The sequence below is a fragment of the Gigantopelta aegis genome, unplaced genomic scaffold (assembly GCF_016097555.1).
Source record: "Gigantopelta aegis isolate Gae_Host unplaced genomic scaffold, Gae_host_genome ctg3727_pilon_pilon, whole genome shotgun sequence".
Lineage (NCBI taxonomy): Eukaryota > Metazoa > Mollusca > Gastropoda > Neomphalida > Peltospiridae > Gigantopelta > Gigantopelta aegis.
In genome coordinates, this window is record NW_024533480.1 from 10691 (window position 1) to 36931 (window position 26241).

The 26241-nt window shown below is 31.3% G+C and overlaps 1 pseudogene; it reads right to left on the bottom strand.

The window, feature by feature from the left end:
* Positions 1–4300: 4300 nt before the first annotated feature.
* On the bottom strand, positions 4301–14734 carry LOC121392393 (annotated as a pseudogene).
* Positions 14735–26241: the final 11507 nt, after the last annotated feature.

Consider the following 26241-nt stretch of genomic DNA (forward strand, 5'->3'; position numbering starts at 1 on the left):
ATGGTACAGTGCTACTTTAGACCTGAGCTTAAGAAAATGTCTATTACTTGTGTCAAGTGCATTTTGAGGCATTTAATGCGACAAGGTTGTCTGCAGAAATAAAAATAGAGTAGAGAAACGTTCCTCTGATCTCAAATTTGATGATCTTGAAGCACCCATAGTGATATCAGTCAAAAGACCGAAGCAACTATTTTGAATAATAGCAACAATTATATTCATGTCACACATCATATTATTACTTATCTATATTTAACTATACATGTTAATTAGTTATTTATCATTTTATGTTCTTTAGTAATATATATCTATATATAATTGTGGGTCATTTACATGATTATTGAAGTAGTCCTTATGCACAGTTTCTAAGATCCTCTCTACTACAATTCATTGTTAGTTTATGACTTAGCACTGCCAAAAAATCTTTAATATAACAAAACTGTCTCAATTAAAGAATGACAACATTGGGTTGATAAATCAATTAAGTACATCTAATTAAAGTGACATTTCGTGTAATATACATATTCAATATACTGTTAAAACAATTAATGAAGGTAATTCAGATAATCAGTATATCGATGTATTTTGTCATAATGACATCATGGATCAATTGTGCTATAAGATACAGTAGTGAACCTTATCACATTTTGATCAGTAACATAGGTACGAAATGTAGTAATTAAAGTGACAATAATTATCATTATCACTAATTAATATATAGCATATTAATGAAACACCATATTTGGAGATAGTGCAATATCTTAAGTTTTAAGGTGATAATGTCATAACCTTAGGATTTCTAAGCAAAAAACTTAATGTTTACTTTGTTATACAGAAGCTGATATACAATGTTATGTCACTGATAAGTAATTCTTTAGGTTACTGAACATGACATAGTTTGATATAATTTTTTCTACTAAAAGTACTTATTAGTAGTAGACAATAGATGACAAAGTTATCACATGCAATAAAACATGTACAGTAGATTGTTAATATGATGAGTAAAGATATGTATGAGTAATGTCATACATATCATCCACTCTTTATAATGCTACTGGTGCTCTCTCCCTGGAGGACTGGATTTTGTCATGTGAAATCTATATGACTTGAGATCCGTTTCATGTGTAAGTTTTACTGATACTATCAAATTCTGTAGTATTTCATCAAGTATAATTATTGCATTCTTCTATGATGTAAATATGGTGGTGTGTGAGTTAGTAGTAATGTCTTGTTTTGTTTTGTTCAATTCAGTTGTAAGTTGGTCTTTTATTGGCAGTGGTAATTTCTTGTATGGTTTTCTTTTTGTGATGGTTTTATTTTTTTAATTGAGTTTTTTCAAGAGATTTATGTGTAAACGATCTAATAAACACCATACACTCCAATTGTTGACTGAAATAACGTCATTAACACCAATTATTACAATACTTATATGGAAGGTGATGTTTATCTAGAGTCATGTTAAAAGTGCATGCACAATATATACTACCTGTAGGTGGTAGTCTCCAAAGAGTTTTAAGGAGCTTAGTGCACTACTGCAACATTACTTTACAATGGAAAGCCAAGAGACCAATATTACAGATGAAGGATCTATCAATTTCAATATATCTTCTACACTTAATGGACCCGCTCTGGCTGTTGCTTTGGGTATTGAAATGATCCTTGAATTATCACTAACTTGTTTATAATAATTGCCAGTTTTTGTTATGCTAAAACTTTGAAAAACTCATCTACATTCTCCTGCTCTTCTTAGCTGTGGCTAATCTATTCTGCTGTATTGTGTGTACATGCCTTTCCAGATCATCACTGCAGCATCCAGGAATGGATTTTTGGCAACACAGTAGAAGTACGTGAAGGAATGTTGCGTGTTGTAGGGTACAGCTTGTCATTCTCAGTAATAATTACATACTATATATATGGGGGGGCTATCTCATTTGAACCGATTCCTCATGATAGTCAAACCAATCACACATCGTACTATAATGACACCCCATTGTTGTACTTATTATTTGCACAACAATTGTAGCTATTACTGCATTATACGCAGCATTACCATTGTTTTGGTGTTGGAGTTATCATATTCTTGCCATCTGTGTTCACATGTAGTGCTGGATGGGCAAGAAGAAATACTGCATTTTTTTCAGTAGTCTCTTTATAGCTACTATTCCAGTTATTATTATTATTATTACAAGTGTTTGGACATTCGTATTCACAAGAACCTTTATCAAGTCTGATCATCAACGCGAACACAGGTCAATCAGGACAACAAATAGACAGGAACATCACAAAAAAATATATATAACAACCGCATAAGAAAGTTGTTTGGGATTTTTTGGAACATTACTCATCATTACACTATCTCAGTTCTACCATTTATTGCAATCGGAACAGCTGGAATCTGGTTGGTTTTCCGTACAATACCTGATCCAATTTATGGGATAGTAATGTTGTTTTTCTTTCTTAACAACATAGCAAACGCAATAGCACAATGTTACTTCAGACCTGAATTAAAGAAGACATTACTTACTTTTGTCAAAAAGATTAAAACCATATATAGATGTGACAAGATTGTCTGTAAATGTCAAAAGAAAAGAAAAAATATTTCTCAGATGACCCTAGTACTTCTAGATCTGATTCTGTCAGTAGATGAGGGTACAAGTCAGAAGACAGTAGAGATAATCAATATTGAATAAGAGTTATTAAGATCACATGCTTTGCTAAAAAATAATATTGATGCTAATATTTGTAAATTATAATGACAATTATACTAGGGGTTAGGTCAGGACCATATATTTATCTTTGTATGGTTGCAGTGCTTTTGTCATAGGATTGTCAAATTGTGTGTGATCACATTTATACTTTGGTTCCAATCTTATAGTAAATTATTTTAATAATTATTTGTTAATATGAGCTTATTGTTCATGTTGCTATTAAAATTAAATATCACTAAAGGTTTTTTATGCACATGTTAATTACATTCTTTGAGTATTAACACCAATTGTAACCAGGTGTAAAAATGGAGGTGAAATAACAGTACATCACATGCAAGATAGTGCTATTATATGGACTATTCTAAGGTGATGATTGTTTAAGAGGCTTTTAAAGTAAAACTTAGTACTCTAATAACTTGTAACAAAGCTTTATTACAACAATGACGTCAAGACAGTAACTTCACAAATGAAGGATTTATCAACTTCAATATATCTTTCCCCATAATGGACCGGCTTTGGCTGCAGCACTAGTTTGTTGAAATGATACTTGGAACTAACCACTAACTTGTTCATTATAATAGCCAGCTGCGTCCATACTAAGACTTTAAAAGAAGTCATCCACTATGTTACTTCTACGTCTTGGCTATACCAAGTTTGTTTTTCTGTGTTGTATACATGGCCATTCCAGATTATCACAGCAGCATCCCATGAGTGGATATTTGGGAATACTGTAGAAGTACGTGAAGGATTTTGTGTGTTTTGTAGGGTACATCTTGTCATTCTCAATAATGTTTATGTATTATATATTAGGTTTATTTCATTCGATCGTTTCCTCATGATTTGTCAAACCAATCACACATCGTCATCACCATCATGACACCTATTGTTGTAATTGTTTAGCGTCATAGTGATTTCAGGTTTGATTGCTTTGTAGCCAGCATTACCCTTGTTTGGTGTTGCAGTTATTGATCTTGCCTGATCTATTTACATGTAGGTTTCAAATGTAGAAAGAAACATAATTTAATGTAATTGTTAATCTTGTTGTTGCTCCTATTCCTATTATAATCATTATTGTTACAAGTGGTTGGACGTTCTTATTCACCAGAAACTTTATTAAGTCTGACTACCAACAGCGAATGCAGTCAATCAGAAACAACGATGCAGAGGACTATGAAAGAAATATATAAACAGGACGACTTACAAAGTTAATTGGGATTTTTGGAATGTTACTTATCGTTAACGCTATCTCAATTGTTCCCATGGTAACAATTGGAATAATTGCTAAAGTTTGTTGTTACCAACAACATTCCCGATCCAATTTATGGTATAGTCTTAGTTATCTTTTTTCTCAACAATATTACTAAATACCGATAATACAATGCTATTTCAGACCTGAACTAAAAAAGACAATTACTGACTTCATCAAGTACATTATTGCTAGTGTTATGTTATGTGTAAATGCGACAAACTTATGCTGCAGCAGACAAAACAAAGGGAAGTATATAACAAATATCCCAGTATTCCCTGAAACTAGTACTAGTGAGATTGCGATTGAGAAAACAATGGCAACTAGTTTTGAAATGAATGATTAAAACAAATTTAACTAATTTAAAAATATTAATTTTAATATTATTATTTCACATAATCTGCCAATTATTAAATACAGAAATACATAACTAGTTTCTGTAACAATAATGTGACAAAATTTTCAAATGAACAAAAAATATGATATTATTTATTACGGAAATATATTCTCCTACCTAGAGTTGAATCAACTACCTTGGCAGATAAAAATGGATTGTCCTTTAATGTGGTTATATTTACTCATTACACATTTAGCAAATTCTTTTCCAATCACACCAATCACAGGTGTAAAGGTGATTATTTATAATCTGTTACTATTATATTAGAATGTAAATATGCCATATTGTACACAAATATTTTAGATGATTTCTTGTTAAGCTAACTTACAACTTCCATGTTTGTAAAACAATTAATGTCCCTGACCAAACATAGTTTCAAACCACTGCCCTTTTTATTGTTTTTAATTATTAAAATAAAAAATGCAACTACTCGTTATACGTGTAATATAAGTTAAAGTGCTAAAAATGATCTAAAACAGTGTCCAAGTCACACATTTTGTTGCTGATATTTATTTTGCTTTGTGAGCTTTGATGTAGTTAATGAGACCATTAGTACTGGCATCATGAGTTGTGGCTGGATCACTTGAACTTAACTCAGGTTGAATATTTTTAGCAAGTTGTTTACCAAGTTCAACAATGTGTAAAGAATCAAACCAAAAAATTGTGAATAAAAATAAAATTTAAGATGACACTACAGAAAGTTCATGTCAGTATCAACATTTAGATATGAAGGTAAACCGTTTAATTGTGTATATGCTCTTCCACTAGATCAGGTAGAAAGGTCTATATTTTTGTTTTTAAAGGTTTGATAAGAAATATCTATATTAGAGGAGCAGGTGTGTGTTATTTTAACACTTTAATAATGGCACATGGAATGCAAAAACACCAGTAAAAGTATAGTCTAGTCTCTAGTCTTTCATATCTCACAGCCAAAGACAGTCTGGCTATCAAAGTCCACTTCTTGGCAGGGAAAATGTGATTGTCCTTTTGATGGGTTTGTGGTTATTTTTACTCATTAAAAGACAGTTAAAAACAAATTAGCAAAAGCATGATCATAACACCTGAAATAAGCTTTTGTTAGGTTTCCTAAATACTAAGATGGTTACAAAATAATATGAGAACTATAGCTGTACGCGTACAGGCTACTGAATGAAGTCATACAAGGTTTAAAATAACTTAGACTGATCTTACTACAAATTTATGTGTAGTCTTTAATGAAGTTATGTGATTTACATGATAACTTACCCCCACTGATCATAGGAGTTGATATCCCAAATGACTCCTTGAGTAAAGATCTTGTGGTCATATAAAGCTATAACAAAAACATGTCTAATATTACTTCATGGAAATTTAATGATTTATACACATCATTGTAGGAGTATTCATGAATTAAGTTTATATCAATACTCCATTACAAGTATAATATATGACAATATTTTTGGGACAAACCACACATTGCGCTAAAAAATTTGAAATGATCAATTGCATTATATGTGGCTGCTATGTGCCACTTACCATATTTGTATATCAAACTTGGTATCCAGGAAGACTATGATAACAAATTTGGTAAAAATCCCGTACAAAATGGCTGCATAGCAACGATTATTTGAAATTTTTTTAGCGCAACAAATGGTGTTTTTTTCCAAATAAGTTCACATATATACTTGACATAATCAAACTAGTCAAACTGTAAATGTACGACATTGTTTAAAAAGAGTACATATAATTCAGCCATGTCTCAACACTCCTAATGTATTGAAATGCACTAAGTGCTTAACCTTGCTGCAGTCTTATCAGAGGCTTTCCTTATTCTTTTTAGCCTCCTCAAGTGACACAATCTCACGTGATGCGCAAGATGATTATTGATGACTCAGCATTTCTCTCATTCAAAAAGGAAAAAAGCTTTGCCTTTTAGTGCGTCTACTGGGTACTTTGCACTCTAATTGACAAAAGGTCCAATACTTCCAACTTCTTAGTAAAAGTTAGTGATTCTCCAATGACAGCTATGGTGCTAGTATTTTTAGTTCGCGCTCAATGTATCGACAAAGATAACTGCCAAAAGTTAGTAAAACTGTCATAACTCTCCAAAGAAGTATTTTTTGTAAAAATCTCACTTTGATAAGTTAGAAAATGTCATAAGCTGTATGCAAGAGATTTTTATTGAATCTTGAGTCTTCACTGAAAGCTGTGCTTTTTTTCAAAGGTTTTTCAGACTTTTAAAAGCTTTTTGTTCATTTGATGCTCCTTTTGGCAGTTATCTTTAAGAAGTACAGAAGTTTTGCTACCGTCCATTGGGTGGCTATCAGTGCCGTATTTGCCAAGTCAAAGCAGTTCAAAGCCATTTGCCTGGGGTAACAGACAGACAGATAGGCAGACAGACAGACACACTGACAGACTACAGCAACCATTGCTATGTGCCCATGCACAGCAAGGTTAATAAATTAAGCAATTCTTACAAGCAAATGTTTCTGAACCATTGTGCATCAGTTTTTGTATGTTTAAACTTAATGTTCTTACCAATTAACAGTCCAAGATTAAATGGAGTGAGCTTTTGTAGAACAATTGATTTAGTAGGTTTATTACCTTCAAATACCTAAGAAAATATATTAATTCATAATGATTAACATATAGCTACATTAGATGTTTAGATAGGATTTATGTCAACACGGTAGGCACATATACAACTAGACCATATAGTTATAAGTCCTTACTTTGTGAGGTAGTATAGCCTCTAGCCTCTCTCCTGACACACCCTCTTTTTGAAGCTCTGCCTTGGCCTCCTCAGGTGTTTTTCCTCTCATGAGAGCTTCAGTTTGTGCCAAAAAGTTAGCTAGTAATATCTACAATGGCATATTCTACAGTTAGTTAGTAATATTTATTTAATCAGTGTACATATACATGTACACACCATACACCTAAGTCTACAATTAATAATAATTTGTTGATTGTTTAAAACAGTGGCATAACTAGGCTAGAGCATACCAAGTATTATTTTGTTATAAAAGGTGATTTTTTGATCAACTTATCTCAAGTCATAATTAAGCATTACCAGTTAATCTAGTTTTGCATCATTCATAAATAACTCCTTTCAAGCCTGTATAACAAACAATACTACATATGTCGTGATCTCTCCATAATGAAGAAATATATTAGGTCAAAATGTTTAGAGCACACATTAAAATGTATTACTTATTCATACTGTCTGACTATGCTACTATCACAACACTTAACATGGTCAGGCCTTAACTCATTAGTGGTAGTACATGGACATAAGCCATAGGTTCCTAATCTCCAAGACTATATACTTAAACATGATATGAAGCAAGATTATACAAAGTAGGAATGTTGTGTATGAACTTACTTCATGTATGTATTCCAGAGATACAGGTTCTGTTTTGAACAGGAGCAATAAAATCAGCTGGTATGACTTTAGTCCCTATAACATAACATGTAAATTATGAATGATAACAAAAATTATGATTATCATAAATGGATTATTTATCAATTTGACTCTAAATATATTAGGCCATGCCAAATTAATTCATTGGTCAATGGATCTGACTGACTTCCACTTTTGCATATTAAAAACTAATTTAAAAATGCATGCTTAGTAAAACACATAGTCCTCATGGACCATGTGGTCATTTTAGAAAACACAATGGCGTCGTGATATTCTCTTAATGATTGTTACATGAGAAACAAAGCTTAAGTTAAATTTACAAACTATCAAAATGGCCTGCATTGTCACATCCTATAACTTTCTTATGGAAGTCACATTGCACTTGTGTAAAACTCAAGGTATCATCAATGCAACCTGAGTCATGCCCCTACCCAGTGACTATTTACATTATACTGAAAATTATGTCATGAAGATTAATTCTATTGCAACTTTTTTCCTATTTCCTGAAAAGTTGACACTATAAAAACTAGCGATTGTCAATTGGACCAGTAAATTATTTTGAATTGGCCATATTCTTAAAAAACGTGTCGAATATTTTAATTTAGATCAACTGCTGTATAGAATTACCAATGTTTACATTGAGGTATAAGCGGATAGAAAGCATGTTGTCCATTAGTCACCAGGTTCTCCCCAAACAATAGGTCAGTGGAATAGTCCACACGTTGACCCGACGAGGTCACAGATTTACCATTAGACTCCATGTCACCCTAAAATATGAATATAAAGATTATTCATTGTGAGCAATGAATTTAACTGTGCATTGTAACATAAATACAATTTTTTTCACTATTTTTTAAAGAGTTCTTTGACTACAATTTTTATACATAAAAAGCATGTATAAAATATTAGCTTGTAAAGAGTTGGCTTCTATTAAAAGACCATTATGGATTAATGGCAGGCTACCTTGTCTAACCAGTGAATTTAGGATACAAGTCAATCAATGTATAAGCTACAAAACTATAATATGGTAACTATTAATGAAGTATAATATTAAGAGTTATAATTTTGACATATTATAGACAAATTCTTATTTAAGCAATTGACTAACTTTATATTTATTAAAACAGACTATTATGAGTAGTATTTACCTGTTGAAAGTAGGCTGCAAAACGAGTGAAGATACTATAGAAAAGAATAAATATTCAATGTAGATTACAATGTGATAGGTAGTAACAATAAACAATAAAAATTATAATTGTAAAAATTGTCCTAAGATAATTTGATGGTGCTATTGTTACTAAAAAAGACTTAATTGGTGTAAGCCTTTAAGTTGAAATGGCTATGGTTTTCTTGAGATAAATAACACAGAAGTTTCAAACAGTCTTGGACAAATTAAAAGTGTTCATGATAAAAGCAATGATTTCATTGATTACTATGTGTTGTCAACAGTGTGTACACTTGCATAATTTAATTTGTCACTCTTGAAAGCCCACATACAACAATAACATATTACAATTGGAAAAGTAAACACATAAATACAGATATCATGTGACATTTCAGGACTGTATGGCACACCATGCAAGCCAGGCATGAAAATTTTGACAGACAGTACAAGCTAACATGAATGGATATGATATAACAGTACCTTCATAAGGTATGATATAACAGTACCTGATCATAAGGTATGATATAACAGTACCTGATCATAAGGTATGATATAACAGTACCTGATCATAAGGTATGATATAACAGTACCTGATCATAAGGTATGATATAACAGTACCTGATCATAAGGTATGATATAACAGTACCTGATCATAAGGTATGATATAATAGTACCTGATCATAAGGTATGATATAACAGTACCTGATCATAAGGTATGATATAATAGTACCTGATCATAAGGTATGATATAACAGTACCTGATCATAAGGGAGAAGAGCATGACTCTGAGCACCAAAGAAATTATTATACCACACAACACCAGTAAACCACCACATTAAGCTGGAACCTGTAGTATACAATTGAAGTAAATCTATATTTTCCTTTTACAATTTTATATACAAGTACAATATTGAATGCTCTTAATAAATATCTATTAAAATTATAAGAGGTTGACCAGTGGTATTTTAGTAGTATAAATTGCATGCTAACCTTACATTTTTCTCTAATGGAGCATTTTGGTAATGTATGTTCATCCTGTGAATGGACAATAACAATTAGAATTATAACAATTAAACAAAATTATAACAGTCATATTGCATGTGTTATCATTACAGCAAAGTAATGTTGTTTCAATATTAAAGAGATGACTATTGAAATGATCATGTCAGAAGTGACTATATATTTAAAATTTCTTACCACAAAAATGAGCTCCAGCAAGTAGCCTCTAAAAAGTTGTCCATTCCTAAAAACAACAACAACAATAATTTTAGAATTATTTGATTAAATATAAAAATCACTATAGTGACAATTACATACTATATACCTGGTGGTGTGTGTTACTTGACGAGGCAAAATCTGTTGCCAAATGTCAAAGTTTTAACAAGAGTATAATTTAAAACATCATCCTATATCCATTTTAAACTACAAATTTTACACTAAAACTAAAAAATTTTTTTAACGATTATCTAGCAAAAAGAATATAATAGCTATAAAACAGAAAAGGAAGTTAGCAAGACTACAAGAAATGCTGAAGATTGAACAGCCACAATCATTATCATAGCGCTCACAATCAAGGACAATGAATTAATTGCTTGCTAAAATGTGTACCAACAACACAGTGTAATCTCATTGTCATCACATTTTGCTAATCCACAATTGTCACATTGTCATAAGATTTTTATATAATACATGTTCATAGGATCGTGGAGCTCACTAGCAAAAAACAATATAGGCTTCAAGGAATAAGTTACATACCTGTAAACCACAAGCATAGTAAAAAGGAGGCAATAAAAATTTTATTTCCAACATCCTCCTCCAACTAAGTCATAACAAAAGCTTAAGTTAAATCAACTGGTCTGTGATATATTTTTAGTTGAATCATTATACTTTCTTTTAAATTGGTATCTTTTTTTTTAAAAAATTTTTTTGTATTGTAGACAATATTTGTCCGCTCGTTTACAGATGAAAAGGAAGGGTTATATCTGGTAGGGTCAGTCCTATAGACTCCTTAACCTATATTGTAAACATTACTGGGCCAAGTATTAGTTGGTAAAGGGTTAAAATTAGCTAAAAAAACTACTAATAACAATCTTACCAATGGGATAAAACAATAGACAGTCCTATGGCGGACCACAAAAAGAATATCGTCCACCAACCCACTATAGGAAAATTAAGAGATAGAGCTTAATATTAGTTCATTATATTTGGACAGCAAATTTTATTTATCAATAGAAAGAAAGGAAAATATGCTCATGGACATAAGTAAGACAAACAGTAAGGTAGATATTATGTAGATGTTCTAGACTTTACATCCCAGAAAGCAAACATGTTAGCTTTGTCAATACCAAAATGCTGTCACTTTAGCCTATAAAAAAAAATATGAATGACATCATTATATTAGATATCTTGACTTCATTAGTAGAAAGAGCTACAAAGTGTTTTGCCACAGCTAAAGGCTAAGAAAATAATAGTGAAATTATATGAGAATATTGTACAAATGTCCTCCTTACATCTTTGGCTGTGTCCAGTCAAGCCATGTCTTGGCAGATGTAGCGTTAGTAATAGTTTCCAATGTTTGTGAATGTCTATAATCAGAGAGTATTTATTAAAAACTATTTTGGACATAACACTGTGTATTATTTTTAGAATACTCTCTATGAAGTACATGTATATTTACATATACATGGTAAAATAGCATAAGAATAAAGTTTGGTAAAAAATTACCAAAATACATGCAGTCTTTAATAGGTGTATGATGGAAAAAATAGTTATGATAGTAAGTAGCATTTATCATACTGACAGTATTAGGCAATACTTGATATGCAGGTGTTTTCTGGGTAATAAATGTATTGTAATTCATTAACTTTTTACATCCTTAATCTACTACAACTCAATGTTATACTCAACATGTCATACTGTCAAGTCAATGTACTATAATTATAAATGTACATGTACATGTACCTTGGAGGCTACAATAAAGAGGGTTGTTTCAGGAGAGAGTTTATTCAATGTTTCCTGTAAATGTGTCCCATCGATATTTGACAACATAATGGACTCTAGGTCCTGATTTGCCGTAAGGTTTCAATGCTTCAGTTACCATATAAGGACCCTATATTACAATATAAGAAATCTTGCCTTAACAACGTTATATTATAAAAGTATATTATGTACATGTGGTGGAAGTGGGTTTTATGTGTATAAAATTAATACATAAAGCTTTTTCTTTAACATTTTATAGAGATATCAATAAGTAACTATTAACTTACCAAATCAGAACCTCCAATACCAAATATTAAACAACATCAGTGACACCTTTTACCACTAAATCCTAAAATAATGAAACCCAATAAACAGTCAATACAGTATAATGGTTCTACTATACTGATGTAGTAACAGAGACTACTAGTATATACTAATAATTTAAATGGTCCTCTTGTCAGGACATGTATCACAATACAAAGATCCAATAAAACATTTGAAAATTTTGTCTTAAGATTTTGTTTTCAGTGTGATAAATTAAAAAATGATAAATGCAAATGCTGGTAAGAAGCTCCTTTATAGAATGTAAGTAAAAGATATTAAATCAGTCACACGTGACATCATAGCTAACACTTGCAGTACAAGTGTCAGTCAGTGGGTGTGGCTTACACCATTGACATCCTCAAATAAATAGTAAAAACAAACATATAAATCCAAAACAATCTTAGGACTACCAGACTACAAGTGGGTTCAGCAAAAAAAGGTTCATGATTTAAACAACTCAAAGGTTGTCCCTATCATTACATCTATATTATTATATTCATGCATAAGCAGTAGGAAAGTCTATAAACTAAGATGATTTTCAAAACCTGTTATTGTACGAGACTAATTAAACTAACTCTTTTAATTAATTGTACATTATCCAATAAAGTAAAATAACTGAGATATAGAATGTATGATTTGTGGATTTATAATTATAAATGTATAAACACTTAATTCTCATACAATATTATTGTTCATACCTTTCCATTCACCAGAACGACAGCCTACATAATAATAAATAATAATAAAGTTGCCAAACCACAGGATATGTCCCTAACCTCAGAGAATGTCCTCATTTGACTTAGTACTTTATTAACATCAGGCATAACCTAGTAAGAAAAATAATATCATTTGTTATGAACTTAGAACTTAATCTATAGTATATGGTATAAATAGAATATCCTTAATTTCTACACACAATAAACTATAGAGGATTGAGATCACAGTTTTCAAGGTTGTTGTATTGCTTGTGAAAATTTAGAATACATAATCTAAGACTTTACAATAGAGCAATCCAGTGTTTCCCAATGTTCTAATGCTCCATAAAAAAACAGAAATTTATCAGTACTAATTGCAAAGTATCGAAAAACTAATTCGGATGAGTTCTGTTATAATATCGTGTAAATTCCAAACAACACTGTGAAATTGTTGTTATATGTGATATATTGGGGAAAAAACACACACGTTGTTGCACAAAAAATGTTCAAATAAATGGTTGCATATGTTGCCACTTTGTATAGGACAAGTTTGGTAACTAAGCACTTTAAATGATTGGTCATCCTGGATACTAAGTATGGTAATATATCCTGTACAAAATGGCCACATAGCAACAGCATATATGTCAACTAGTTGGTCAAAAATTTTATAGCAAAACATGTGTGATTTCCCGATTTGGGACACATATTTTAATATTATGATGTCATTTATGTTTCATATAACTGTATATTATGTCATTAGGAAAAACTGTAATGGTCTACATAACATTAAGAAGAGAATGAACTTTGTATTTGTGACTAATAGAGTTTATAAGTAATTATGTTATCATACAATATACATGTACATGTGTTAGTACTCACATCTTTTGCCATCAACAAGTATAGGTCTGTTAGAACGATTTCTCAGAGCAATATGTAAGACAGCTCGGTTCTAAAAATGACATGTACAAAAATGCTATGATCTAGTAATACTTGTACAATATCCTTCTAATCTTGATTTAATATAACTACTTTCACTTACTTCAGTAAAGTTTATTTTCTCACCAGAAAACATTTTATCTCTCATAGTTTTCCACACCGCGAGCACGAGCCTTTAGACAGATATATTTTAAAATCAACATAATTATAATAAGTTATTACATGGTATAAATTTGTACTAGATATATGGGCTGAGATAATTGAGACAACATGATACCTTCTTAAGAATGCATGATACTATTTATGTTCCAAAGGTCAAAGGAGCTACTGAAATAATATTGTTATTTCAAGTAGTAGGGCAGGCTTGTAGGTACACCAAAGTCCATATTGTGTTGTGTAATAAAACTGATCAATCATCCCCTAAACCCTAACCATTAAGTATAGACAGCAAAGTATGATTTCCTGCCTGACGTACAGGGAAGTTCCATATTAAAAGCTTTACATCACTTTATTCATGCATTCAAAACACCAATGAGAACTAAACACACATTGCACACCTAGAGTTAATGCAGCTGTAGATGTACATGTAGTTTGCAAAATTATGAATAGTTTACACTAATAATTACCAATTTAAACAAGAGCTCCAATGTCTTCTCCGTAATAACATTCTTTGAATAATCAAACAACACATCTCCCTCATCACCAGTTAGCTTTATACTAGAGAGAATAATTGTTGACTGATGACAGTCACGTCAAATCGCTTACCTAAATTTGTCAAAACGATCCGCATCTCCTTGAAAGAGAGTACGCATGTTGGTTTGTTTTATATCTTCATAGTGTGTTTGTAATGCACTATATTCAGCAGTTGATGTCAGAGAAACAGCCATGATAATACAACAGCCCTGAATAACCACCTGGCCAGCACTGTCAGGAAGAGGGTGTGGTCTTTTAGTCCTTTCAATTTTGCAATAATTAATATCTACCTAGCTCTCTAATAACCAGTCGTGCACATCCATGATTAAGAAGTTTAATTAAGTTGCAGTTTATTGGATAGATTTTATACCATACATAGCTATATAATCTATTGTTTATCTATTTCGTTTACATAGATTGTATAGGAGGACGAGTAGGATTCAGCCACACCCATTTTGACAAAGTTATAGTAACTTAATTGCACTCTCATTAAGACGATGCTTTTTACAGTTTCTAAGACTTTTATCCAGTATTAATGGAGCACCTCAAAGCAGATATTTTTCCAAGAGCAGTCATTGTAAGTTATTAAACTATAGTCATTGTCTACATCTGATATTTTATATACATTAATCTATACAGTTTTTAAAAGGCAGAATTACTTATGTTATAAACAAACTGTTTGGTTAATTTAAAGACATTGGCCATTTGTTTGGCTTTTTTGCTATCCTATGGGTTATTCGTCTGGCAGGAATACTTTGTTGTGAATAAAATTGTTCCTCACGTGACCCAGTACCTAACTGGATGTAAACATTACATTATACACAGCAGTAAACCGTATTCTCTAGCTGGATTGAATAGTAGCCAAAAATACATAAAGGAAAGATCTAGTTTAGAACTAATATACTTTAACTTTGTCATGCTGTGTCTTTACTTTATAATCATTAAATACCTTAAATTCTCTAAATATTTTCACATAAATTTGAGAAATTTAAATTGCTACATGGAAACTTCACAATAAATTTAGTGGGTGTTGTCTCACCAGCAAATTGATGAGTGTGAACAAAACCTATACTATGTTGTTTTTTTGTTTTGTTTTGTTTGGTTTGAAGTGTTTGTCATCCTCTCTAATTTATAAGACAAGCTAGCCATTTATTACAATTTTATAAGACTTGTGCAAAAAAACATAAAAATTAATGACATTCTTTAATACAAGAAGAAATGGTTGAAGCATGAGAAGAAAAAAGATTGGAGCATTGAAAATGGCAATAATAAGAGCAATATAAAGCAGTCATATTAGACACAACACATAACTATATGTTGCAATCACTTCATTTACACTATTGAATTACTCTTATCCATAGTTAACAATATATCATAGGTGTAGGAACAATTTTCTCATGGGGAGGGGGGGGGGGGGGGGCACATATGTAACATTTTAACATCGTTTCAGTTTAACAATGAAGTTTTTAAAAAACAACCAAAATAAAACCTGTCGTTTACACTGACAAAAATTTTTGAAATGTTTTTACATAAAATGTTCATCTACAGATGTAAATGTATTATGAGGATAGGGATTGAAAAGTGGCTAATCTAAATCAGTTGATTGTGAAACTATCTCACAATATACCAAAAAATATTGGGGGGGGGGGGGGGGGGGGGGGAGCATGTGCCCCCTGTGCCCCCCCTGTTCCTACACTATGTATATGGACCACTATTAAGTTCATACTACATAGCACTGTCTAATTATAGCAAGCACCTGATAGCCACGGTGTCCCTGCTGGTACATATATATGTGCACCTGCTGACACAAACATTCAATGATGCAATTGTGCAATCCAGCTCCATCCTTGTACACATACACTCACTTACATTCAGTTAGTTAAGGATAAGTAGGGCTTAATGCTGAATTTGTTGGACTGTAAAATATAAATCAATTGATCCATGAAAAATCAAATAGGTTATGAAAACACCTTAAATTTGTAAACCATATTTCCACTAGTTTACTTACTAGGTCTACAATCCTTTTGTTTGCACTGTTAAAATTATAGGAAGTTTTAACAAAATTAGTATATTCTAATAATTTTTATCAGCAAATTTATAAAGGTATTTATAATTTTTGAAATTAGAAGTACCAATTTTTAAAAAAAATTACAGTAAGGCAGATACATGCTATTTAAAATATTGTATCATGAATTCACTAAGTTATTTGATGTCCATGAGTCTTCTTGTTTCATAGATGATGAGTATACTACAACAAACCATTGAAGGTAACTCACAAGCTGCATTCTATACTGATAAATGGCCAAATATTTTAGCTGTTGTCTGTGAAAATATTCTCCTAGAATTTCTGATGTGAGCCATGATGGGCTTAGGTCTCTACTTCAGTTACATTTTTATTATTACAGGTTGCTGATCTCACATTCTATGGGACATCTAATGAAGCAGTTCTTGAAATGTTAGCTAAAGGAAAGTTTATCACGTGGGGACAGCACCAACGTATCCATAGTAAGACATTTAACAGTACTATATATAAAGTAGTCTTAAGAAATGGATTAGCTTCACAATGCTAGTTGTAAAATAGACACTAATTCTGTTACATAAAACTCTCAAAATTTATAATGCCCAAAATATATAACATAAGCTTCATTATGATAATATATTAATGTGCAATCAGAGGTTAGTTCTCATTAATAGACTCAATTTTATAAACAGGCATTGAAGCTAAACTTGCTGACTTTGTTTTGGAGAACTTAAAACCACATCAGGGTGTCAGTGCAGATATACAGTGTCTTTATATAGGAACAGTATAACTATTGCCAGTCTCAACTAAGATTGAACTAAAGTAATTATTATTACATAATTAAACTAATAGTTACACCTTACTTTAGGCCATGTCCAAGTGATATACTCTAAGTAAACTAGAGCCCCCATCATGCTGAATATGTAGCCTCTCATTGGAATCAACATAAAGATTGGCCTAATAGAGTATCTTGGATTAAAGAGCACATTAAGAAGTTTGAAAGTGCAGCCAATTTTCTTAGACAAAGACAACTCACTAGTGTCATGGATTATAGAATATTTAGGAGAAGACATTCAGTTCTTCACACAGTTGAAGACCACAGAAAAAGAGGATTAGCAACAATTGTAACAACAGCACTTTGCTTTGTGTCTCCAGTCTAAAGATAATTATTTACCAGTATTGGCTCCTTACTAATGATGGTAACCCCAATAATAATATACTAACAAAAACTAGGTTTTCATAAAGACAGGGCTTAAAGTAAAGACTCTTTCTCCAGAAATTGAGTATGTAATAATTATTAATTCACTTTGTTTGTAATTTACAGTCTTTTGAATATAAGTTATTAAAATTGTTCATAATTAAATATTCAAAACTTTTAACACATTTATTTTAAAATATACTCATGCAATTTGTGGCTACAGTATCTCAAAAATCATCAATTTTACCAAAAGTCAAATCAGTGGAATGGAATCGCTTAACAAAAACTTGAACAATTCGGTGCCAGATAATCATGCTTGTTTTTGACTCTGTAGAGTTTATTTTTGCAGTAAAACTTGCAAGAAGTCTAATGGAACAAATCAATCCTTTGCTATATATAGTTCATGCTTGGTATGTGTGTGCGTGCGTGTGTGTCAACATATATATATACATATAATATATAACAAAGCATTTATTTCCTGTCAAAACATATAGCATTAGCTCAACGAGATATAAAACAGAGTGGATTGATAGTATTAGTAATGTTTGCTATTAAACTGCCTAGACATGAAGTCAAGATCATAAGTAATGGATCTATTAAAACAAGCATAACAATCTAAAGCTGATTTAGTACAATATCCAGTACCACAACCAAAGAGAGGACATGTTAGTTTGTTTTTGTCTCTTGATGATCTAACAACCCTGATTACCAATAGTCAGGAAGAGGGTGTGGTCTTTTAGTATAGTCCCAATCAGTTGTATTGTTTGATATCTCCAGTCAGTTAAAGAATGTTAATTATTAATTCATAGTTTATTTCTGGATCCATTTAGACAAAGGACTAGGGTTGATAATAACTCAGTTGTGCTCTTAATAAGGTGATGTCTTTTACAGTTCCTAGGGATGTTTATCCCGTATTAATGGAGCACCTCAAAGCAGATGTGTTTCCAAGAGCAGTCATTGTAAGTTATTAAATTATAGTCATTGTCTACATCTGATATTTTATATACATCAATCTATACAGATCTTTAAAGCTATATTACCTGTTTTATAAATAAATTATTATTGGTTGATTTTAAACACATTGTCCATTTATTTGGCTTTTTTCCTATGCATATGAGTAATTCATCCAGCAGGAAGTCCATGATACATTGTGATGAATGAAAACTGTTCCTCATATCACCCAGCCCCTAATTAAAACATTAACACTATTATAAACAGCAATGAACTGACTTTCTATAGCTGGCCGAAATAGTGGTCAAAATACAAAAAGGAGGAAATCTACTTTTAAATCTAATACACTGTAAATTTGCTGTGCTGTGTCTCTTTGCTTTTTATAATCAGTGAATACCTTAAACTCTCTAAAAACTTGTATTAGTAGATTTGACAAATTTTAGAAGTCATAATGAGAAATTTCTCTATAATAACGAAAACATTTTGATAAATTTAGTAGATGTTAACTCATCAATACAATTGAGGAAAGTGAGTATACACATCCTATATGGTATTCTCATTGGTTTCTTTTGGTTTATTTGTTGAAGTGTTTGTTATACTCTGTTTTTTGTAAGACAAACTAGTCATATATTGTAAGTTCTATGAATAAGATTTTGTCTAAAAAAGCTATGAAATTCTTTAACACAAGAGAGAGACAGCTAAAGCACAGGAAAAAACAAAGACTGAAACATCAAAATGGTGTTAATGAGTTTTAAAAGAGGGAGCACAAGTAAGACTTCCTACAACAACATAACAACTATCTTTTACAATCACTTCACTCACACTATCTAAATGCACACACTCCACTTATGTTCAGTTAGTTAAAGATAAATGGAGTTTAGTGTTAGATTTTTCTGTTAAATATAAATCATTGATCCAATTAGTCTAGAAAAAATCAAATATTATAAGTTAATTGTGAGAACACCTTAAATTTTAAGACCATACTTACTCTAGTTTACTCACTAGGTCTAATTTCTTTTTGTTTTCACAATTGAAGTTGGCAAATTGGAATATTATGTGTCCTAATAAAATTGGTGAATTTATTAATAATTTTGGAAATTAAAGTACCAAAAATTATTAAAGAATTAGTGGCAGGCAAATACATGCATAGGATTATTATCACACTGACAGATCATATGGTAGTCATCATGAATTATAAGCTACATATATAGCAGACCCCCTTAATGCCATTAATAGGTGCCTTAATAAATTATTGAACTCAAGTATATATGGTGTGTTGTTAGTGTAGAATGATGCTACTTTCTCTGCTATATTAAAGTATCATGAATTTATAAGTTATATATATCATGTCCATAAGTCTTCTTGTTTCATAGATGATGAGTAAATACTACAACTAAACCATTGAAGGCAAAATCACAGCTGCATTCTATACTGATAAATGGCAAATATTTTAGCTGTTGTTTGTGTGAAATATATTCTCCTAGAATTTCTGATGTGAGTCATGATAAGTTAAGTCTCTACTTAGTTAAATTTATATTATTACAGGTTGCTGATCTCACACTCTATGGGACATCTAATGAAGCAGTTCTTCAAGTGCTAACTGAAGGAAAGTTTATTACATGGGGGGAGAGCGACAACGCATCGTTTGTAAGACATTCAATAGTAATTATGGATTAGCTTCACAATACTAGCGATTATAAATATGACTTTAATTGTGTTTTAGTTGGTAATATATAACTCTCAAACTTAACTGTGCCCAATTTAAATGATTGGCATTCATTATATAGGAAATGAAGACAATATTAAAAATTTATTCTTATAATGAAATTTTATTTGTTTTATTATATTAACTTGTGGAATCAGAGTTCTCATTAGTGGACTCATTTTTATAACAGGTATTGAAGATGAACTTGCTGACTTGTTTTGGAGAACTTAAAACCAACCATCTGGTGTCGGTGCAGATATACAGTGTATTTATATAGGAAACAATATACTATTTGCCAGTCTCAAACTAAGATTGAACTAAAGTAAATTATTATTACAGTTATTAAAACTAATAGTTACACCTTACTTTAGGCATGTCCAACTGGATATACTCTAGGGTAAACTAGAGCCCCATCATGCTGAATATGTAGCCTCTCATTGGGATCATCATAAAGATTGGCCTAATAGAGTACCTTGGTTTGAAGAGCGTATTAAGAAGTTTGAAAGTGCAGCAATTTTCTTAAACGAAAGACAACTCACTAGTTTTCATGGAATTTGCAATATGAAGGGAGGAAGACATGGAAATCTTTATACAGTTGAAGATCACAGAAAAAAGAGGATTAGCAACACAATTGTCACAACATCACTTTCTTGTGCCTCCAGTCTAAAGATAACCTCTACCACAATATCTATTACTAAGAATGGTACCCCAATATTAAGCTACTAACAAAACTAGGTTTATAAACACAGGGCTTTGAAAATAAAGATACTTTCTATAGAAACCAATTAATTTATTGTCTTTGTAATTTGCAAGAGTCATTGTACAGAAGCTATTTTAATTTTGTTCATAATTAATATTGAAATACATAAAGTTAACAATAATTATACTCACACATGTGTAGTTGGTGTAATGTGTCAACATGTATATATATAATATATATATAATATATATATAGATATTATATATATATTATATATATATATATATATATATTATATATAATATTATGTATGTATGTATAATATATGTATATAAGTTATATATATGTACAGCACACAGCATTAGTTTCCTACTAAACATGAGCTTTTAGCTCAAATAAATATAAAACAGGGTGCAGTCATAGTATCAGTAATGTTTGCTTTTAAACTGCCCAGACATGAAGTCAAGATCGCAAGAAATGGATCTATTAAGTTCAAGCAATAAAAATCTAAAGCTGATTTGGTATTGTAGATATATATACAATGGTTTGCAAAAATTTATGAATAGTTTACACTAATTACCATTTAAACAATGCTCCAAATGTTTATTTATGATGATATTCTTTGAATAATCAAATAAACATATCTTCATCATCACTAGTTAATCCTTACATATTAGATAAAAGAAAATTAATAATAGTAAACTTTAACATTGGTAACAAATTAATTTCTATATGCTTAGCTTCTAAGTTAGTCTTTAATCATATTTCACACCTTTCCACATTTTGCGCTTAGACGTCCTGTTATACCACATCTTTAATTGTTTTTTTAAATATATTCTGCTTTTTTCTTTCTTTCCAAGTTTATTGAGGTTTTTTACTAAAAACTTAAAGTCACGATGTTTTTCACATACCCTGTGGTTACTGGTTAAAATAAAGCAATTATGTATGTCACCTATGTATGTAATGTATGTATGAATGTAAGTTATTTAATGTATGTAATGGATGGGGGAGGATTGGAACTATGGATTCTAAAAATGGATCTATGCAAATAACTATGGTGAGATTTTGCTTCTTCATCATTTAGATTATATAGTTGCCTTGTGCTAAGGCAACTCAGCAATACATGACATGGATTAAGACAATATCTTTTTTTTTTTTTATAGTTCCTGAGGGAGTTTTATCCTGTATTAATGGAGCCCTGAAAGTAGATATAAAGCCCTGATCATTACTTATGTACAGCCAAAGTATGACTCAAGCTTTCCTGCCTAATGTTCAGGAGTTCTATATTAGGAAAAGGTTTGCATCACCTGTCTTCATGCAGTCCCCAATGAGAATAAACCACACACATTTTTTACACACGTATAGTTAAATACAGCTGTAATTATACACACATAGTTTGCCAAAATTATGAATAGTTTACACTAATTACCAATTTTAAACAAAATCTTCTCCGCATGACTGACATCTTTGAATATTTCACATATCTCCCATCATCACCAGTTAGCTTTATATTAGATAAAAAGAGAGAAAAAGCTATTGAATGAATGACAGTTATATTTTCAAACAAATTTGCCTAAACTTGTGAAAGCGACACCACACTCCTTAAAAGAGATCACCCATGTTGGTTTGTTTATATCTTTTGTAGTGGGGTGTTTGTAATGCACTATATTCAGTAGTTGAGTTATAGAAATAACATGGTAATCCAACAGGCCCTAAATACCATGTGTTCAGTACATATAAGGAAGAGGGTGTGTTTTGTTGCCAAATTATAGTCCTAGTTCCTCTACCTAGCTCTCTCGTCGGGCGCTTTCATTAAAAAGAGTTAAAAAGAAGTTTAATTTAACTCACAGTTTATTTCTGCATAGCCCACATCCATTTAGACAAAGGCCAGGGTTGCTAAACTTAGTTTGCGCTCTCAACAAGACGATATACATTTTACAGTCCTGAGGAGCCTTTATCCCGTATTAATGGAGAGCACCTCAAAGCAGATATTTGTTTTTTTTCCAAGAGCAGTTGTTGTAAGTTATTTAAACTATAGTCCCCCCCCCCCCCCCATTGTCTACATCTGATATTTTATATACATTAACCTATACAGTTTTTTAAAAGCTAGAATTACTTATGTTATAAACCAAACTGTTTGGTTAATTTTTTTAAAGACATTGGCCATTTGTTTGGCTTTTTACTATATCATGTGTGTGTTATTTTCTAACATTAAGTTCCATGATACTTTGGCTGTGAAATAAAACTGATTCTCACATGTGACCCTGACCCCCCCCCCCCCCCCCTAAACCCAGACCTAAACATTAACACTATACACAGAGAAGTTTCTCTTAATATTAATAACATTTTGATAAGGATGTTATTACCTCATCAATACAATTAATGAGTGTGAGCAAACCATCCTATGGTGTTCTTATTTGGTTTTCTTTGTTTGTTTGTTTGAAATGTTTGTCATCCTTTGTATTAGCCATATATTGTAAATTTTATTATTATGAAAAAAAAACTAATTAAACTTAAGAAAGAGATGGCTGTATTTATGAGAAAAACAAAGACTGGAGCATCAAAAATAGTAGTAATGTAGGATGGATGGTGAAAGAGGAAGGCAGAAGTAACGATTTCCACAATAACATCATGACAACAATCCCCTTTTTATAATCACTTCAATCTCAAAACCATCAAAAATATGCACACTCGCTTATCTTCATGAAGTCAAATTAGATAAATTTTAATCCTTAAATTGCCACCAAAACATGTGTACACATTATTAATTAATTGCCATTTAGTTCCATTGAGATGTGGACACGTCACGTATTGTTGGCATGAAGTTCTTGCTTTTTTGGAAGCTGCAAATATTTGTATTTACAATTGTAAAAGGGCATGCTACAGGTGTCTTGGATAGTTGTTCTATTTTTTAAAGCTTGAATTACTTCATTAAAGAGTTTAGTGTTGAATTTTTTATTTGCACTGTTTAAATTTGTAGAAGGCTAAACAAATCACACTTAAAATAGCCATTTTTTTGTCATTTCAACTGTTTTTGTTACCATTATCTTCATTACCAGAATCTCATAAATATGATGTAAAGCCCAATATTGGGAGTTACCACAAAGCCAATACTGGTCTAACTCAGTATGTATACAACAAGAAATAGAAGCCCAAAAGTACTCTTTGTAGTTTTATGTCCAATAACTGAAACTATATGAAGTGAGAGATAGATACTATTTCAACTTTCAAACTAAGTGGGTTTAGTTCAGTTTTAAACAGTGTTTGCTTATAGTTTTAATTAAAGCCATGTTTCAATGATATTCTTTGACAAATCAAATAGCTATCATCATTAGTTAGTTTATATAGTAGATAAAAGAGAATAACAGTAAACTGTCCAGAATAATTGTAAACTTTTAACATTTTGTAGCATAATTTCTGTTATACCTAGCTTTTAATTTTAGTCTTTCATCTTATTCACCTTCATATTGCTTTAAGACATCTTATACATATCGCTTTTTAATTGCTTTTAAATATGTCTGCTTTTTTCTTTCTTTAATTTTATCGCATCACTAAACACCGAGTAAACATTTTCTCATACTAGTCTTTTTGCCAGTTACGGTAAAGCAATTATATTATTATAGATATTATAATAAACTAAGGTGAGATTTGTTTGCCACCAGTACCATTTCAGATTAGTTGTCTCGCGCTATAAGGTGTTCGGCAATACATATTCTGTCTCATGCCATTTATAGTTCCTAAAGAATTTTTATCCTGTATTAATGGAGCACCTCAAAGCAGATGTGTTTCCAAGAGCAGTATTGTAAGTTATTAAACTATAGTTATTATCCACATCATCGATATTGTATATATACCAATCTATACAGATCTTTAAAGCTATAATTACCTGTTTTATAAACAAATCACTATTTGGTTGATTTTAAAACACATTGTCCCATTTATTTGGCTTTTTTCCTATGCCATATGAGTAATTCATCCAGCAGAAAAGTCCATGACACTTTATTGTGAATAAAACTGTTCCTCATATGACCCACCCACTAATTAACTGGATCTAAACATTAACACCTATACAAGCAATGAACTAACTTTCTATAAACTGGAGCTGCAAATAGTAGCCCAAAATACATAAAGAAGGATCTAGTTTAGAAACTAATATACTTATAAATTTGCCTATGTCTGTGCCTCTTTGCCTTTTTTTTTTTATAATCATTGAATACCTTAAATTCTCTTTAAAAATTTGCCATGGTAGAATTTGACAAATTTTAGAAGTTATAATGAGAAGTATTTCTCTATAAAAAATACTAACATTTTGATAAATTTAGTGGATGTTACCTCATCAATACAATTGATGAGTGTGAGCAAAACCATCCTATGATGTTCTTATTGGTTTCTTTGGTTTGTTTGTTTGAAGTATTTGTAAATCCTTTGTATTTTGTAAGACAAGGCTAGCCATTGTATAGTGTAAATTCTATACATAATATTTTGCATAAAACTAATTGTATTCTTTAACAGAACAAAGAAAAAAGATGGTTGAAGCATGAAAAAGTAAAGATTGGAGCATCAAAAATGGTAATAATGGAGGTAAAAGCAGTTAGACTTGCCACACCATTACAACTACTTGTTGTATCACTACATACATTCACAACTATTGAATTACTCTTAGCCATAGTTACCAAAAGAAACACAAGCTTAAGGACCACTACTATTCATACTATAATAGCACTGTTTAACAGTACATATGCATACACCAGCTAGCACTGTTCGATCCATGTACACTGCTAACACTGCCCATGCATGTGCCCCCACCTGCTAGTATGTCTAACAATACATGTGTACCTGCCCCCCGTTATAGCCACACTTTTCAGAAGGAGTTGTAGCTGGTCTCTCTTTTTCTAGTTGATTCTGGTGGTAGTCTATCAAAGATTGTTTTGGTATAGCATCAGGCTTCAGTCTCTTTTCTCTTGCTAATTCCAAACTAGCTGCAATGGCAGAATCACTCTCAAAAGAGTCCCCAGCCAGCAGTAAAAATGTTCACTGCAGAGATAAGAGTAATCTGTAGGCTTCCAGCTTGCTGTTGTCCTTTACACTTGCAATGTCCATTTACTTTCTGAGAGCAGGGTTTCTTGG